This window comes from Peromyscus californicus, unplaced genomic scaffold, assembly GCF_007827085.1.
Source record: "Peromyscus californicus insignis strain IS unplaced genomic scaffold, ASM782708v3 Scaffold_19__1_contigs__length_69161282, whole genome shotgun sequence".
NCBI classification, from domain to species: Eukaryota; Metazoa; Chordata; class Mammalia; order Rodentia; family Cricetidae; genus Peromyscus; species Peromyscus californicus.
The window spans coordinates 18,154,562-18,166,782 of record NW_026294491.1 but is presented as its reverse complement, the minus strand read 5'-3'; the positions used below and the strand labels follow the sequence as shown (position 1 = coordinate 18,166,782).

The following is a 12,221-nucleotide window of genomic DNA, read 5'->3' as shown; positions in this document are numbered from 1 at the left end:
GGCAGGTATTTCTCAATAAAATTTTACTAAGTGATCGTGTCCAAGTACCTAGAACCCAGATAAGAAACAAACATTTCGAGGTACCTCAGAAGATGCATCTATGCTTCTCTTCAGTCACCTCCTCTTCCCCCAGGACCATCTATGACATCACCATCCAATCTAATTGACTTCCACCATTTTGAATTTTGTATAAATGAGTCATAGTAGAACATACTTCTTTATATATGCTTTCTCTTATTCCCCTTTATGTATGACATTTCACCCAGGTGTTTGACTGCTATGGCCTCCTCATTTTTAGCATCATATTTCACTGGACCATATGAATGAAAATCAACTTTTGTACCAATTCTACTATGATGGACATTTTGGTTGTTTCTGGTTTGGGGCACTATAAATATGGGAGCCTTCTACGAACATTTATATACACACTTCAGTCTTTAAGACACATTTTACATTTGTATTCCTAAAAGTGAGGTGATAGGACTGTGGAGGTGTGAAGATGCTCAGCTTAAGTCAAGATCGTTTAGTGGTTTTCCAGAGTAGTTGTATTGATTTACACTCCTGCCGGGAGAGTGTGCGAGATCCGGTCCCTCCATGCCATCAAATTGTCTGTTTTTTCCATTTCAGCTACTTCTGTGACTATGTTCAACTTCAAACGTGTGTACTTTGGAATTGGACGGATTGGACTTTTATATCCCTTGGGTCACTTTCTGTCAGAGTGTGTGGACACAAGCAAGTCATGTCTCCTCTCTGCTTCTTAGTTCTGCTCCTTGTCCAACTGGCAACAGAAATGGTTATCTTCATGGAGAGCATCTGCAAATGACAAATGACGGTCATCTACTTAAAATGACAACTTCTTCTTAAGCATCTACCATATGCTGGTGTGTATTTACCCACAACAGGGAGCATAGCACGCTGTACTCCCAGGCAAGAATGGGGAGAGCCAACCCCTCCCTTACCTTCTAAACAGCTGGCATCCTGCAGAGCAACAGGTGGGCTAATCCTGCCACTTTGCTCAGACTGGGCCGCTATGTCTAGTTGAACTAAAGAGCTAGTACCATTTTAAAGTCATGCTAAGAAGAACTTGCACTGGGATATCGCTGAGACAGATCTGATTTGGTTATTTCCGTCTGCTGTCCCCAGCCTCGGGTTCCCCACATCCTATTACAACATCCCCAAAGAAATGGCCAGGAGACCTCAGAGCCAGCAAGTGAAGACACATACTTTTATTTTTCACCAAATTAAGAGCAAGCAGTGGCTGTTCAGGAACATCAATCATGCTTTCCCAATGTGTTTGCCACAGCATCTGGGTATGAATGCACTCATTTGTCAAAACTCCACCACATCTTTGCCTGCAAAGAGGTGTCATGTCATGTCACCTTAAGAATTGAGAAGTGAATTGTTTAGACTCTCTTCTCCCTCAATTTATGGAAGCCGAAGCCCCCTTCAGTGTCAGCAGAATGAGCTCAGGACTTGAAGGCCACATGGAGAAAGCTCCATGACTTTCCATAGACAGTAAACACCCAATAGTACCCTAGACTCCAGGCTTTGTCTACACCACAAGCGAGTCAACCCTTAGGTAGGAAATAATTCACCACAGAAAGTGTGGCTGTTCCTTAGAAGAGGGTCATTCAGTCTCCCTCCTTTACTACTTTATTGTTGGGCAGGGAGGGGAGGGTGGCCTTTATGAGTGTTTTTGCTGGCTGTGAGGGACCCACTCTCAATTGGGTACTCAAACATGACCCTCTTGGTTCTCATTCAGCTGTTCTCACATGTCTTCATGATTATCAATAGTTGTGGTTGTCTCCCCGACAGGACGAGGCTCTTTAGAAACCATGGAAGACTGATTCTCAGTTAATATGCCCACAGCATATTTTTCTCAACACAATTCCTTTAATTTTTAAAGGCTTGTATAGTTAGACGGAATTGAAGCCCATGTGTTTTTTATTCCCGGGCACTGACATCATCAAAATAGCCTTTTAAACAGCTGGTTGAGCCCTTTTTAATAAAGTCCTCTTACAACTCGTTTCTTTTTGAAAACAGAGTTTCTTTTTGCCAAAGGCAAATGTAGTGAAGTGCCAAAAGACTTGGATTTCAATCAAAATTTCAGGACTGCAAACTGATATTCACTATACACGGGCTCCCGATGCCCGCCTCCATTGCCATGAGTGACAAGGAAGGAAAGAAGTGTCCTCTGAAGCAAGTTCATGGTCAAACCCGCTGTCAGGCAGCTAAAGAATTGTCTACATTTGCTGTTTGAATAAAGGCTAAACCTGAAACAAATCAGTGTCCGGTACGTAATGGATTATTGAAGAAACATGATCCACCACTGCCAAGCAGTTAACTTTTCCCTGTTTCTGGTTATCATGAGTAAACCACAATGCCTTACTCTCCAGAGGACCCAAGGGCTGAGATTTTCAGGATGTGATAGTTTTAACAGTTGTTTTGGAGATGGTCTCTTTGGTGAGAGCTGGTCATAGAGCATACGCACACATACTGTGTGTGTACACATAACAGGATATGTATAAATGTAGGATACTTACATAAGGATTTTCTTCCTCTACTAATAACAACATTCTTGTCTAAAGGCATGCATACTGGTTGAGAAAGTGAAATTTTAATCCAGGCACAAAGCGTGTGAAGGAGCCCAGCCTCTAAATAGATCCATATGCTGTCACTGAAACAAAATGATTCAGGCTTTTTGGTCTTAACAATGGAGCCTGTTTTTCTCCTTGTCAAAATGAATATAGCTGAGCAGTAATCAGAAAGATGTATGGTGGGGAGAAGTTGGATTTTATGGGAATCTGTGAAGCGAACAGGCATTCCAATGCCTGCAGCCTCCAGCAGAAACACAGACATGAGCGCTCTATTTGAGAAGCAAATTCTTCTGCCATCAAGAATCTTCACGAAGATAATTTCTCTCAAATGGGGAAATTAAGAGAGAGAGAAGGAAAGGGATGAGTTATTTGATTTTATTTTACTGTTGAGATTTTAAAAGTGTGTATATGTATATATATGCATATATATATATATATATATAGTATGTATATGTGTCAAAAGATTTATGAGTTTACCAAAAGCTCTTGGAGAAACTGAATAAGCAAAAATTTAAAGCAAAAATTCAGATTTACAAAACAGATGGGGCCTTCTGTGAGTACAACTCTGGTCTAATCTTTGTCATACATATGTTATTTTTAAAACTTTGTCCAGGAGGTTAGATTGGAGGCCATTTTCCCCCCAGTTGGTAGATATCAAAACTTTGGGATCTAGAGGTCCATGAAAATGAATGGATTTCATTGTTAACAGACAGTAAAAGAATTGTGAATGATTCGCCGCAGGGTCCATTGAATTCTGAAATTTCATTGTGCACTGAATGAGTAGATCAAGGTTAAGGGCTCAGTACAGAACTAGTACAGGGGGGGAAAATCTAACAGAGGTATCATCCATTGAAGATCAAACAAATTTAAGTGTTGCCCGTGACAAATAGAATTTGATTTATATCTATCAAAAGCTCTTTGATTACACAACATGAAACACATCTCTGCATTATTAAGCAGACGTTTTCAGATGTGTTTTATGTATTGACTTTTCAGATAATCTAGAGAATACTATTTAATATTGTCAGTAAAACTGCCAGATGCTCTGACTTCGCGCTGTGACCTTGGCAAGTTAACAAACTTTCTACACTACAGTTTCCTCATTTATAAAGCAGTAGTGTGATATATAGACACACTGCACAAGAATGGATTCCTAATAAGCCACAAAGATGCTGGTGTGTTCAATTATAGTCACCCATAGACATCTTCTCTCCTCCCCTTCCTTGTCTCTGTGTCTTTCTCTCCTTCCTCAATACCAAACTATTCTCTACAGGGCCTCATAGGTTGTCAAGAATAGAAAAGGGCCCAGAGAATATGTAATTCTATCCACAATAAAAATGAACTTACAAATAAACGAAATGACTGATTCAAGGCCGCAAAGCTACAAAGCCAGCTAATGGTTTATGTAAGTTCTGAGTCACTGGTTCCTGGCCAAGTCATTAAGCGTGTAAGATTGGGTGAAACCCTAGTTTAACCTTTACCCGTTTTGTCAGCTCTAAGATGGTGCTTAAAGCGGTATCGGGGATGACTGTGCACCATTGGCATATAAGAGAATGCTGGAAGCTCGTTTTCACTGAACTGTGATGTGAATCTCATCGTGCTGCCACTCCGTTTCAGATCCACTTGAGATGGCTTCAGTTGTGTCTGCTTCCATGTTTCTAAGTCCCAAGTTAACTCCCCATGACCCTAGTAGACCTGAGCAGTATTAATAAATAGCTTAAGTGCTAGCAAGAGGCCATAGCAGGATGTTGCTCAGCACTACAGAGAAAGAAACAGACACACAAGATAGTAACACGCCCAAGAGTACATGTGAATGTATATGAATAAAAGAAGGTGGAGTCGTCAGCCTCACCCAGAGAAAACGCAACGTCTTCTCCAAGACCCGACTCCCCCCCCCCCCCCCCCCCCCGAGAAACTTCTCTCTGCCTAAGAAGTGACTTCCACCACTGAAAAAATGGTAGACTTTGATTTGGCCTGAAGACCAAGGAGTAACTGCCCAAGCCCTACTTGTTTGGGGAACTTGCTCAGCTGGAGGAGACAATTGTGGCGAGCAGACAACCAAGATATTTTAGCTCAAGGTTAAAAAAGGTCCACTGCATCGTTGTTCTGGAACATATACGGACTCACTCCTCACTTCTGAGAACATCAAGCATTGTCTTCAGTGCGTGATGGTGTTAAAAGACCTATTTGAAAACGGATGGGTGTTTAGTTATTGTTTGATTTGGGGCGACAACCTTCCATGTTCTCAGGTGTCCTCAGAGCCAGGCGTGAAAACTGTTACCTGGAGAATGACTGAATTCCTCTCACCTCTTCCGTATGCATTATGCATTCCAGGAGTTCTCTGCCAGGGATATAAGTCAGGGCCTCCCCCGCTGGTTTTGATTACAGCTGCGGAGCCACAGGTTTGAACAGCTCTAAGACAATCACTCTTCTGAACCTGCACATAAATACAAAAGGCTTTCGCCTTACCAAACCTGCCTTCCAGGAAGCTGCTTCTGTGTCCCTTCCACCCCCACCCCATGCCCTCACTCCCACCCCTTACCCCGTTACCATCAGAACAATTATCAAATCAAATCTCCTTTCTTGCAACAAAGGTCCTCTTCATTTGCATATTCAAAGGTCAGTATGCAAATGCAAATTATTTAATATCAAAGCAATGATCATTTAACAATGTCTTTCCACGGAGTCAGATAAAATAGAAAATTACCTTTGGGTTTTTTTTTTTTTTTAATTTTGCACATTACGGACATATGTTAAAAATATGAGGGGAAGATAATGAGATGGGCCAGCAGTTAAGCTCTGGCCAACTCTCTCCTCATCCAGCTTCCAGACCTTACATGGCTACTTCATTACTTCTGATAGAGCCCTTGTGTTATGGTAGGTGATATGAGGGGCATAATTTGCTAAGACTTCTCTTTATTTGAGGTGCTGTCAGGACAGGTAATGAGCAATGGCACCATCTCTAAGTGGCAGACACTCGCTTCTATATTAGTCCGAAGGTATTGTATTTCTCTGCTTTTTTTGCTGTTTTGTTTTGTTTTTGAAAACTTCCATTTTCTTTGTGTAAGCAGAGCAAAAAAGAAATAGAAATCGGTTCCATGTGAATTGTGGGGTCCCTCTTCTGTATTAAGCTGCAATTGTTCCCTGGAGAAAGAAAAAAAGAAATGAAACGAAACAGCCCCCAAAAAACCAAGCCGCAGGATTTCCTGAAAAATAATTCACAAGGATGAGTACTGGGTCCAGGTTGCTTTTTTCCTTGCGCTTTTGTGATTGATGACACTGCAAAGAACTGATAGATTTTCTGTGGCTGCATCTCCTTGCAGTTCTTTTTTTTTTTTTTTTTTTTTTTTTTTTTTTTTATCTACACAAACTGCAATTCTTTAAAAAAAAAAAATAGGAAATTTTATGTGGCATTTGCTTTCCTGGCTTCCTGGTTGGTAGTTACTTATCAACTGTGGCACGGTTTGGAGGGGCTCCGTTAATGGACTCAGCTATATCCCTACCACCATGAAGACAATTTGAATGAATCATTTAAGGTAATAACCAGACAGAAATTTGTAATTCAATCAGGCAAGCTCCATAGCCAGCCCTTTAGTGGGGTAAATGGAAAGGGCTTTGGGTCCTACACACCTGAGTTCAAACCCTCCTCTCCCCTTGCTTAGTGTGGGCATCGAGCTTAAGTTTTAGGGCGCCCGGTTGCTTTTGGTGTGAGACTGAAGGCTGAAGGATATATTCTTCATAAGAGGAGGAGACAAGCTTATTGGGAGGACTCACGATGGGATGGGAAAGAGTACTTGCCAGTGACAAGCCTTGCAATGAAAGCCCTACCAGTGTTAAGCTAGTAGGCTGAGTTCTGCTCTTTGAGAACCTTTTTCTAACAGACCTGGAGGAGACAAACTGAGCAGCGTTGGTCCACACAATGCATCAGGCCTCCTGACAGGCATTATCTCATGTATGCCTCACAAAGACCATCCAAGGGACTTTGTAAGTGACAAGTGTCATTGTGGTGATCCTGGGCTTGTGTGTCACTCTGCTACTTCTGAAAGCTAATTATTATGGGATGTGTCCTTGTTCTTCCCTTACAACATTAATAATGTCTGATAGAATGACATGACATAGGTCATACGCATAAGCAAACCATCTCACCTCTTAAGTCTTAGGAACATTTTAATCTGACCTCATTTATTTAAGGGTGCCATAGGATTGGGGCTAGAGGTGAGAGGGGGCAACCCGGTTCATTCTGGAAGCTTTACACCTTTTTCACATACCCCATTCCATCAAGTCCTGAACACAGTTTAGAATCATTCAGGAACTCTAAGATCCAAAGGCTCCTCTCTCTTTCCTTTCCCTTCATTGTGTTTCTAGGCAAAGTCCACCAGCAAAAAACGACATCGGGGCCCTGGGAGGGACCACTCAGCCAGAGAAAGTGCTTGTTGCTCAAGCCTGACCGTTTTAGTTCTAGCCACAGAACCCATGTAGAAAGCACAAGGTGAGAACCAACTCAGCCAAGTTGTCCTCTGACCACATGCCCACTCTCCCACCCATATATCACCATCATAACAAATAAAATGCTTTTTAAAAAGGCATAAGGGGGCTCAGACATCCCATGCCATAGGAAGTAAGACTGGAAAACACTTACATTCTGCTCAACTCTGTCCACAGTGGCATAACTACGTAGTCAACATGGATAAGCCAGAAGGCATGTAAAGGGATCAGAGCACCCCCCTGAGCTCCGTAATGGTCCTTCTATTCATTCCTGATGTTTGAATCAAATAATGGAGATTGCTTCGGAGGCATTGAGTCTTGAGTGTGAAGGTCATCATCCTTCAAGCCTGACTTTTGGAGAGGGTGGTTTGCATAAGATATGATTGACAAATCTCCATCAACCTCAGGAGACTGAAGGAGAACAGGAGGGCTCCAAGGGAGAATGCATAGACCATTGATGTCTACCCACAATCCCATGCAGCAGTCATTCCTAACCACAAGTTAGCTTCTCAGAAGGGTTCAGTCGCTGGGGAGTTTTGTTCCCGACAGACACAGGGAATCTGTATCACATGTGCTAGGTGGCTTCCTGGTGAATATTATCAAATGAAAAAAATGAATATATGGATGGTTGGAACATGCACTAATGGTCTTGAAAAAAATATGTGCTTCCCTTCTGTCTGGGATTCTAGGGCTTAGAAGAGTCGAGTCACTGGTATTGAAATGGAAGAGCCGCGTTAAGCTTTGTCTGTTGAGAGATATGATGGAGAATGAAGAAAACAGAGCAAGAGCTTTGCTCTTGATGCGTTAATTACTTGTGATTAGCTCTCTAATCCTTGACCTGAGACTTTAGTAGTGTGAGAGGTACCAAAGGCGAAGGATGAGCCAGGCACAAGGGAAGCTTTCAGGAAGTGTTGATAATTGATGATGTTCACACTAATGTGATGTCACCTAACTTCCTTTTTTATATATAAAGATTTTACTTTTAATTTCATGTGTGTGTGTGTGTGTGTGTGTGTGTGTGTGTGTGTATGCACATGTGAATACCCCCAGATGCCAGAAGAGGGCGTCATAGCAGCTGGAAGACCTGGAGTGAAAAGCAGTTGTAAGCCTTCCTATATTGGTCCTGGGAACAGACCCCAGTTCTCTGCAAGAGCAGTACATACTCTTAACTGCTAAGTCATCTCTCCAGTCCTGTATTTGAACATTTCTGCACACTTGCTGGTTGCAGATTTCTCAGTGTATTAAATATCATCAGTGTATGAAACCTTCAGCTCATTAGGAAGCTGAAAGAATACCATGTTGCCAAGTTTCTAATCAGTCAGTCAGTGAACATCCATCATGCGCTGTGTGCCGCATGCCGAATAAGGCAGTTGCTGCAAGATAGAATAATATGACTCGGCATCGAGAGATTTTATATTTAATTGAGGGAATTATCTAAACTTAAGAGCAGTTTATTGAATATCAAATACGTATTTAAGTGGTATGAATTGAATTGGTTATATACTGAAGGGATCCAGAGTGACTGAGGTCATCTTGCCAATCAGAGAGCCTCTAAAAGATACTGCATTTATTCTGGCATCTTAATTGTGTTGAGCACCTACTGTGTGCAAGCCTTTTGTGCTCAACATTGCTTCTCCAGTCTCCCGTGACCTTGGCAATGCTTTAATAAAACGTCCATTTTAATGATGAGAAAACTCACGAATTAAAACTGTTAGCCAGCACATCAGCTGCCAACTCAGGCAACAGCAGACAGTTGGGATTGACATTCGTTATTCTTGTCATCGCAGGACAGAAGAGGAAATTTTATTTTGCTCAGAGTTTCTCGCTGGCGAAGGTGTGGCCACGTGCACAGCGACAGGAGTGGTCCTGTCCATAGCTGAGAGGACAAGAAGTGAAGAGATCTTATCAGAAGTCGGGAAGACCCCAGAAGACATGCCCCACAAGTGACCTATGACCTCTGGCTAGCCCCCCCCCCCCACACACACACCTCCTGGAGTTTTCATAGCTCCCTTAAGCACTGCCACCACTGGGGGCCAACTGTTCAGGGGTGAACCTGTGGGAGACATAGGCACTCAAATCACGTGAGAGTCAACCGTACAACAAAGTGCATGGGCCAGTTATCGTGTGCCTTGCATCTCTAAAGACCGCATGAAAACAGAGGTGGATTTAGCAAGGGAGAACCTAGACATGAAGGTTAGGAATCCATTGTAAGACGGCCGGTAGATCGGATTTTCATGTTTCTCTTCTTGCTAATTTGAACTAATTTTAGGCTTACAAGATAAAAAAAAATGGTATGTATCTTTCTTTGCTTTGCTTTGTCTTTCTCCCCTTAACATTATTATATTATGAAAACACATCCCAATGATTAAAACAAAATTAGGGGGCTGGTGACGTGACTCAGAGATTTAAAACATTGCTGCTCTTGAGGAAGACTGAAGTGGGGTTCCCAGCGTCCACAGCAGGCACACCACAACTCCCTGTCACTTCAACTCCGGGAGATCCTGTGTCGCTGGCCTCTGCAGGGACCTGCGCTCTTGTGTGCAAGCCTAGACAGAGACACATACCTAAAAAGTGTTTAAATGAGAAACTGACATTAACACATTATTAATAAGCATACTTTAGATCTGATCCAAAATTCCAGTTTTCTCAGCAATATTCCAACGTTCTAAGACCTTTCCCAGGATCCCGTGCTGTATTCTCCTGCAACTTTTCCTTGGTTTATAATAGTCTATGAGAATTCTTTAGGCTTGTTATATTTCAATACCTATATTTTATACCTAAGACTGTTGATCAATTAACAATTAACTAGTAAATTAACTGTTAATTTATTGAGTATACACAAATTTGCATTATTCATTTTTGGCAATTTACCACAAAACCAAACATTTGTGCTTCTCAGCACATCCTAGCTCAGGACTCATGATGTTGATAAGCTTTCTGACTAGACTGCCAGGTTTCTCCTCAGAAAACGGCTCTGCTATGCTAGCTACCTTCTCCAGAAGGATTTATTACTCGAGGTTTGTCTGAGAGGCACTATTTATTTTTCTCTCCTCCTCCAGTTTATAATTGAAATACAACTGTGAGAAAGAGCTGTCTCTTCTCCCAAATTAGTTTATTTGATTATGTATATAGGCAATTATCATGGATATTTGTTGCATGGATTAAATTTACTACTGTTCTTATTGTTTCTAAATTGATTAGAGATTGACTGTTATGGCTCTTTCCGGTTGGAGCCTTTGTGTTTTTAACAGCCTGACCTTTATTTGTCTCCTTACGTTTGGGTACCACAAGACATTCCAAGTTTGCTTTACAGTTTCTCCTAGCCCTAGAACCAAGCACCTCCTCAAGATCATGGCACTTTTATTGAAGACCTGAGGCTAGGTGCTTTCCAGGTGTGCTCAGATCTGCTTTCTGCCGCCAATGCCAGACCCCTCTTCTCATTAATGAGGAGGAGTCTTAGTGTCATGAGAGTAACGGGACAAATTGGATCTGATTGTGAAGGACTCCCATTCACAGCTGCAAGGAGCTGGGGGCCATGAGCATTAGGGAGAGGTTTCATAAAGCAAAGCAAGGGAATGGAGCGGTCGAATTATAAGAAGATTCTCAATGCTGGGGTGCAGATTCAACAGGAGAATGGACAAAAGTTAGAACGACTAAAATTAGCAAGTGGAGTGAGAAAGGCCTGTGTTCGTGCACAGGCACCAGACGAAGGGATAAAAGGAGGAAGCAGGAACATCAGAGAAAAATAATTGGTTAGCGACAGTGACAGACAGGACAGAGGGCAGAGGGGGAGTCTGAACCCACCCTGTTTGTCATCTTAGAGAGCTGAATATATAGAAGTTCCACCAAAAACATCAGGAATGATTGACTCTGTGTCAAAAAAGCAAAGGCTTCAGTTTTGACATATTCAGTTTAGGAACTATCAAGACACCTTAATAGAAATAACTCCAGCAGACAATGGAAGTGATCCTACTAAAGATAGATACTATATTTTTGAATTCCAAATACCACCGCTTTACCTCACCCGCCGTGCTTCCTAAGAACAGTAACAGTTAACACTTTTTCAAACACGTTATACCAGGCTAACGTCAAGCGTTTTTATAGACTTGACCTTGTTCGGTGCTCATAATAACCCTAGTCACATAATTTCCATATTTCAAATGGAGAGATGGAGACAAACAGAGGTTAGGAAATTTGACCATAGAGACACAGTGAGTGAGTTGTGAAACCAAGATTTGACTCACTCAGATGACTTCAATGTGCCAACTCTTAATCAAGAGAGAGATTGTTTTGAAAAGAGAAGCACAGAAATTCAGGGTAATAAAAGACAGATTATCAAAAAGACCAGAGCTCACTGTCAGCGAAGGGAGGGGACGTGTATAGAGAAGGGGGAACCCTTCTTTAGGACTGGAGGGATAGTGAATGCCTAAAGTGAAGAAGAATGCAGGAATAGTTACCTTGGAAGAAATCAGGAAAAAAGGAACAGGGGTGTGAGTCGGGAAGGACAAACAGAACACAAATAAGATAGCAGACATCAACCCCAACAGATCAAAAACTGCACTAAATGTAAATACGCTAAAGGCCCTGGCTTTTAAAATAAACATTACCAGACAGCCCACTTGACTAACTATACTTTACTTCTCAGGAAGTAGGAAAGCTGACACACAATGTTGAAGGCACCAAGACAGAATTTGTGCAGGTTCATCAATACAGAAAGGCAAAACAAGCCTATCCACTGAGACAGACAGGGATCTCTGTCAGTATATGACCGACTAACAGGATGCAAAATATAATTGTGTGTGTCCCTAACCAAACATACACAAAATAAACAACAGCAGATGGAAGAAATAAAGGGAGAAAGAAAAACTGTCTTAAACAAATATCTAACGCAACTCTCCACATAACTACTATGTAAACTTAAACAGAAACACAAATTAAGAGATGTGAACAACATAGTTACTATATGGACCTATAAAGAGGTGAATTCAATGAGTATATCTTTCCAAGAATATACAGAACCTTTAACAAAATTAACAAGATGCTGAGACCTAAAGTAAATCTTAATAGATTTTCAAAGGGTTGATATTAGAAATACAACTAAACAAACTTGGAACTTCTACATGGGAGAATCACAGAAAC

General features: G+C 41.6%; 1 long non-coding RNA gene across 1 annotated transcript; it reads right to left on the bottom strand.

The window, feature by feature from the left end:
* Positions 1-443: 443 nt before the first annotated feature.
* On the bottom strand, positions 444-8,954 carry LOC128114056 (uncharacterized). Its single transcript, XR_008219716.1, has 3 exons — positions 8,782-8,954; positions 4,905-5,034; positions 444-813 (listed from the first exon to the last, which is right to left on the bottom strand). It is a non-coding gene; the product is annotated as an uncharacterized LOC128114056 (long non-coding RNA).
* Positions 8,955-12,221: the final 3,267 nt, after the last annotated feature.